The sequence below is a fragment of the Mustelus asterias genome, chromosome 21 (genome assembly GCF_964213995.1).
Source record: "Mustelus asterias chromosome 21, sMusAst1.hap1.1, whole genome shotgun sequence".
NCBI lineage: Eukaryota > Metazoa > Chordata > Chondrichthyes > Carcharhiniformes > Triakidae > Mustelus > Mustelus asterias.
In genome coordinates this window covers 783,458-790,480 of record NC_135821.1, presented here as the reverse complement: position 1 = coordinate 790,480, position 7,023 = coordinate 783,458, and the positions used below count along the sequence as shown (strand labels likewise).

At 46.6% G+C, this 7,023-nt stretch overlaps 1 long non-coding RNA gene and 1 other non-coding gene across 3 annotated transcripts; both read right to left on the bottom strand.

Annotated features, from left to right (window-relative positions):
• Positions 1-611: 611 nt before the first annotated feature.
• On the bottom strand, positions 612-6,744 carry LOC144508865 (uncharacterized). Of its 2 annotated transcripts, none has more exons than XR_013500364.1 (3): positions 6,681-6,744; positions 3,520-3,563; positions 612-1,451 (listed from the first exon to the last, which is right to left on the bottom strand). It is a non-coding gene; the product is annotated as an uncharacterized LOC144508865 (long non-coding RNA). The 2 variants fall into 2 exon arrangements; XR_013500363.1 differs by lacking the exon at positions 6,681-6,744 and adding an exon at positions 5,743-6,163.
• On the bottom strand, positions 5,532-5,622 carry LOC144509579 (small nucleolar RNA SNORD88). The gene has a single exon (XR_013500503.1). It is a non-coding gene; the product is annotated as a small nucleolar RNA SNORD88 (small nucleolar RNA).
• Positions 6,745-7,023: the final 279 nt, after the last annotated feature.

Sequence of the window (7,023 nt, the reverse complement as noted above, 5' to 3'; positions counted from 1 at the left end):
AACAATAAACCAAATGGTAATTGAGGGTCAATAAAATGCCCCAGTCCCAATGGGCATGGAATCCACTGTAGCTTCCATCCTGCCACAGCAGTGGTGAGCATTGCTGCCTCAGCACCAAGATTAGACTCCTGGCTTGGGCTACAAGCATGTCTGCATGTTCTCCAGTTTCCTCCCACTGCCTGAAAGACATGCTGGTTAGGGTGCATTGGCCATGCTAAATTCTCCCTCAGGCGTACCTGAACAGGCACCAGAGTGTGGCGACTAGGGGATTTTCCACAGTAACTTCATTGCAGTGTTAATGTAAGCCTACTTGTGACACTAATAAATAAACTCAAAGTCGCTCAACACCAGGTTAAAGTCCAATAGATTTACTTGGAATCACAAGCTTTTGGAGCACTGCTCCTTCATCCACTCACCCAAGGAAAGAGCAACACTCCAAAAGCTCGTGATTCCAAATAAATCCACTGGACTTTAACCTGGTGTTTGAGTTGTGTGCCCACCCCAGTCCAATGCCAGCATCTCCATATCACAAATAAACTTTAGGCAACTCAAGTGTAATAATCACATCTCAGTGAATATAACTTACCAATAAAAAGAGACACCACACAAATAAAATATATTTCTTTAATCAGACAGCACTTTACATGAATCACTTCTAAAAATAATACATCCAAACAAGACTCATCTGGTAGTCAGAGTTGCAGCAAGAGTCTCAGAAGCTGGTGCCAGCCTGTGAGGGTGGCACCTACAAACTGCACAAGGCCAGGCTTTAACCAGGCCAAGGGATAGGAACCACCTCCCTGCACGAAATATGGAGCTCAGCCCAGTTTGAACAGGACACAGGTCATCCCTACACCTTGTTCATGGGAGTCACTGGCTGGGCCAGCATTTATTGCCCATCCCTAACTGGCCCTGAACAGAGTGTCACACCCAGCCATTTCAGAGCCAACCACAATGCTGTGGATTGGGAGTCACATGTAGGTCAGACCAGTTAAGGACAGCAGACTTCCTTCCCTAAAGGAAATTAGCAAAACAGATGGGCTTTTTCAACATGGCTTCACTGTCATCAGTAGACCTTGAATTACAGACTTTTTATTGAATTCAAATTCCACCATCTGCCATTGTGAGATTCGAACCCCAGTCCTCACAGTATTTACCCTGGGTCTCTGGATTACCAGTGACAATACTACAGCACTGCTTCCCAGGAGGGCCTATAGGGCCAACTCGATTGTAAACTATCATTGGGGCAGATTGGGATTCCATGTTACATTGCAAAACAAAGTGACCGTCAGTGTAGAGGGTCTATCCCTTACAAGGAACTTGAAATACAACTCTTGTGCAATTTTTTACCCTACTCCCCATCCAATGGATATTCTGCCCCCACCTAGCAATCCATGTCCATTCCCACCTTGGAGAACAGGCTCTGCAGGTGTTCAGGGTTGAAGTCACACCTAATGCAAAAAATGAGAGTCCATTAGTAATGGTTACAGTGAATTGCAATCAATTATCCAGCCACACTGAAACTGGCCGGAGATTTCACAGCAACAACAATCTGCCTGACGGGTCTCAATCACCCCCCGACCCCCCACAAGCAGCCTCCCAATGCTTCTCCTCAGTTCTGCTGACATGTCAAATCAGCAGGTGCACTTTCCGAATCAGCCACACTCATAGCCCAGTGCTAATCATCATTGGTAAAAGCAGGGGAGACTCCCAGAGGCAGTGATCTGTCAATACAGGTTTTCACATTGAAAAAACAGAGACTAGTCAGACCACTAACTGGTCTAATTCCTTAACCCAACCTCCAACCCAAACGACTGATCTAATACCCACCGCCCAGCCACACATTGGGAACGGGTCAATGGTGTCTTACCCATCTAATGTCACCATTATAATTGTGACCCAGATCCAAAAAATTGTTACATGGTGGTACATATAGTGACTAACACTACATTCTCGTTTCCTTCTCTATGAACAGTATGCTTTGTCTATGTAGTGCACAAGAAACTATACTTTTCACTGTATGCTAATATAAGTGACAATAGTAAATCAAATCCAAAACATATACCCCATTGGAACAGGTTGAAGGCCATAGTTATTTTAATTTATTGTCACATGTATTGATACATAGTGAATATTGTTTCTTGCACACCCCATACAAAGCATACTGCTCAAAGGGAGGGTGCAGAGTATATAGTGTTAGTCATAACTAGGGTGTAGAGGAAGATCACAATACTACAGTGCAGAAGAGGCCCTTCAGCCCATCAAGTCTGCACAACACAACATTCTGCCCTCTCATTTCCTTCTCTATGTACGGTATGCTTTGTTTGTATAGCGCGCAAGAAACAATACTTTTCACTGTATCCCAATACATGTGACAATAATAAATCAAATCAAAAAATCAAATGCCCTGACCCGCCCACCTAATCTCACTCACCAGCACTTGGCCTTGAATGTTATGATGTGCCAAGTACACATCCAGGTACCTTTGAAAGGATGTGAGGCATCCCGCCTCCACCACCCTCCGGATTAGAAAAGTTTTTCCTCAAACCTCCCCCCCCACAAATCCTCAGCTTAATGCATTTGATTATTGTCACATGTATTGATATATGCTATGAAAAGTATAGCTTCTTGTGCGCTAGACAAAGCATACCGTTCATAGAGAAGGAAAGGAGTGCAGAATGTATAGTGTTACAGTCATAGTTAGGGTGTAGAGAAAGATCAGTTTAATGGATTTGATTTATTATTGTCACATGTATTGATATATACAATGAAGAGTATGGTTTCTTGTACACTACACAGATAAAACATACTGTTCATAGAGTACATAGTGGAGAAGAAAAGGAGGGTGCAGAATGTAGTGTTAGTCATAGCTAGGGTGTAGAGAAAGATCAGCTTAATGCAAGGTAGGTCCATTCAAAAGTCTGATGGCAGCAGGGAAAAAGCTGTTCTTGAGTCGATTGGTACATGACCTCAGACCTTTGTATTTTTTCCCCGATGGAAGGTGGAAGTGTGTATGTGCATTTACTCCATATGTTGATTAGCCTGGCTGCTTTCCCCGAGGCAATGGAAAGTGTAGATGGAGGCAATGGCTCTCATCACCACGTGTGAGAGATCATCAAATCCCTACAGTACAGGAGGAGGCCATTCGGTCCATCAAGTCTGCACCAGCTACAATCCCACCCAGGCCCTATCCCCATAACCCCACATATTTACCCTGCTAAATCCCCTAACACTAATGTCAATTTAGCATGGCCAATCCACCTAACCCGCACATCTTTGGACTGTGGGAGAAAACCAGAGCACCCAGAGGAAACCCACACAGAATGTGCAAACTCCACACAGATGATGACCCGAGGCAGGAATTGAACATGGATCCCTGGCGCTGTGGGATAGCAGTGCTAACCACTGTGCCACCATGCCACCCGATCTCTGGAACTAGCTCTAATCTGAAGGGGAATCTCCCCAGCACAGAAAGTGGACAAGTGGGAAAAAGTTAAAAAGGAAATTTTAAATACTTACCGGTTAGCGATTGCTGCCAATCCCAAACCAAGATCTTTTTCAACCTGGATAATCAGATGAATTCAATTAGTTGCATTTAGCAGATTAGAAGCTATAAACATATTATACATACATCACACGTGGCAAAAACCACTTAGAGCTGAGGAAATGCCATGCAACCAGCATTATATACATTTCCCAGCTCGCCTATGCCAGCCCCAGGACAATTTCACCATCTACAATGTTGGGATTGGAGACAAGGACCTTAGGTTTGTGGTTGAACAGTTATTACTAGGCCACAAGAGGAAGCCTACAAAATTCTAAGAAGACTAGACACAGGAAGGATGGTCCAATTGTCCAGACCCAGGGGTTCAGTCTTGAGGTTAAGGGGTAAATCCTTTAGGATGGAGGAAAAGGAGAAACTTCTTCACCCAGAGTGGTGATTCTGTGGAAGTCATTACCACAGCAAGTAGTTGGGACCAAAACATTGTATGCTTTCAAGAAGTTAGATAGAGCACTTGGGACTAAATGGATCAAAGGATGTGGTGGGTGGGGGGGGGGGGGGGGGGGGAGAGGAAGGAGAGAAGAGGAGGAAGGAAGAGAAGGTGGGATCAGACTATCAAGTTGGATGATCCTAATGAATGGTGGGGTGGCAGTGGTTAGCACTGCTGCCCTCTTTTTTTCAGTGCCAGGGACCCAGGTTCAAATCCCACCTGTGTGGAGTTTGCGCATTCTCCCCGTGTCTGCGTGGGTTTCTTCCCACAGTCTGAAAGATGTGCCGGTTAGGGTGCATTGACCTGAACAAGCGCCGGAGTGTGGCGACTAGGGAAATTTCACAGTAACTTCATTGCAGTGTTAATGCAAGCCTACATGTGATGAATAAACAAACTTTAATTTTAACAGGCTCAAAGGGACAAATGGCCTACTCCTGGCTCCTATCTTCAGTGTAACTAGCACATAGTAATCCATCCCCGATGCATTAATTCAAAACAAGGCTTCCAAATCAATTAAAGGTTAATGGATAGAATTCCCCCTTTGGCAAATTTCATTTGCAGGGTCTATGAAGACTAATCATTAAAGGGTTAAATGACAGACAGGTCACACATTTGTACAAGACTGCGACAGTTTAAATGTGTTAAAAAACCATTGAACAACAAGAAAATATTGGCTCGAGCAGGAAGTTGCATCACATCAAAACCAGTCTTTTTTTTGCCTTTAACATTTTATTAACAAGTTTGTTGACAGATAAATCTCTGGAAGGGGGGGGGGGTGCTGTCAGACTCCACAGCCAGTGCTCACTGATCCTTCAGCTCCCACAGTCGGCAAATTGCAGACTTCACTGTAACGGCTGAGGTGGTGTAGGCTCAGTCTGGTCAGGGTGAAATCAGCAAGCACTTTCCCCACACAAAATGGCAGTGGAATTCTGGAACCTTCTACACCAAGGAGCTGTATTAACTTAAATGCCCTCTGCAGATTTCAGAAGGGTGTTACTCTCAACTGCCCTCTAATGGCCAAGCAAGCCACTCACTTCATAGAATCCCAGAGTGCAGAAAGAGACCACTCGGCCCATCAAGTCTGTACCGACCACAATCTCATCCACACTGTATCTCCATGAATTTATCCTAGCTAGTCTCCCTGAAACTGAGGGGCAATTTTAGCACAGCCAAGCAACCTAACCCGCAGTGTGGGAGGAAACCGGAGCACCCGGAGGAAACCCCAGGCAGACACAGGGAGAACGTGCAAACTCCACACAGGCAGTGACCCGAGGCGGGAATCGAACCTCACTGGTGTTGTGAGGCAGCAGTGCTCTGACCACCTGCGCCGCCCCAATTTTCCTTCAAGGGAAATTAGGAATGAGCAACATCCCAAGAATTTAAAAAAGACACAAAGTAGAAAGCTGAACAGCTCCCTCATTCTGCACGATGCACAACCTGCAATTTTGAAATACTGGGTCACCATGAGCTATCTCGAGCAATATTATTCATACAAACATATTTAAGAATTTTAAAAAGTGGACAGGTCTCCAGGCAAGGTCCTCACTCAGGCACCCAGTGTGTCAAGTCACTGAGTGGCACATGTATCCCTCAGATGAGTCAGAGCCCAGTGCTAACATCATGGCAAGGACCAAGGCTGGCAGGGGGCTTCACTGTCCCATAGGGGCCGGGGTGTGGGGGGGGGGGGGCTTCACCAGTCTATTTATACATCAATTCAATACATCTCTCGCGGTTCAATGTGGACACTTACCCCCACGGAGTGAGCTGCGTTCCAGAAGATTCCAAACCATTTATACCAACTCAAAATAAAAGATCCCCACCCATCCTTAAAGGAGAAACCTCAACGTGGCCCTGCTCCCGACCACTTTACACAGGGGGAAGGGGGAGAGGGGGAAAGGGGGGGGGAAGGGGGAGGGGAGAGGGGAAGCAGCTCCTGAGACAACACCCTCCCTCTCCCCAATCCACTAGGGGATTTTCACAGTAACTTCATTGTAGTGTCAATGTAAGCCTATTTATGACTAATAAATAAACTTTTAACATGATTTCTCAATCCATCATTTACAACTTCTTCCCCCCCCCCCCCCCCCCACAGACCAGACCACCCACTCACCCCCACAACCCATGTGGACAATGCCCTAATCCATATGGACCATAATTAGGACACTCGGCCCAATCGAGTCTGCTCCACCATTCAATCATGGCTGATATTTTTCTCATCCTCCTTGCCTTTTCCCCCCCATAATCCCCTCATTAATCACGTGGTTTCCCCATTCACCATCCAGCCCCCCGCCCCCCAAAGTCCACATGAGTTTTCTATCCATCATTCCCAGTTTTCCTATCCCCCCCAAAAATCCATGTGGACAATGCCCCCATCCACGTGGTTTCTCCATTCATCAGTCCCCCAACCCACCCAGCCAGACCACCCCACCTTGATTAGAAGGAGCTGGAGGGCACCCACTTCACTTTAAGATTGCAACCAGGGGAGCGCGCGGCGCCTTTAAGGCCCCACGTTCGAAAAAAGAACGTTGTGACAATGTTGCAATTTCAGCCGCTACATTGCATCCAGTGGCTTCCGCCTGGGGATTCCCAATCCCGAGACCTCGCTACAATCCCCCTGCGTTTCCCCTCCCTCCCTCACTCAATCTCCAAACCGCTACCCTCACTCAATCCATCCATCTCAAAACCTACTCCGTCTATCTCCCCCTCCTCCACCTCCTCGTCCCTCACTACCTTCCAGGCCGCCGAGAGAGAGAGACCGCTCCTCCCGCAGCCTCTTTTATAGCCCAGCCTCCAACCCCCCCCCCCCCCCCGGCGTGTTAGGCGATGAGGAAATCCGCCTGCGCTCCCAATGCCCCTGTTTAGTTTGCAAATAAACGTGTGATTTATCGGTGTGTTCAATGCGTTTTTTAAAAAATGCTTATCGTCTGAATTTTCTAAAAACGAAAGGATGAGGATAGCTCCAGGGCAGAATGCTAGCCACCCCAGCCACTCCGGGCTTGAGAATACCACTCAGGCTGCGCCTTAAAGTGAC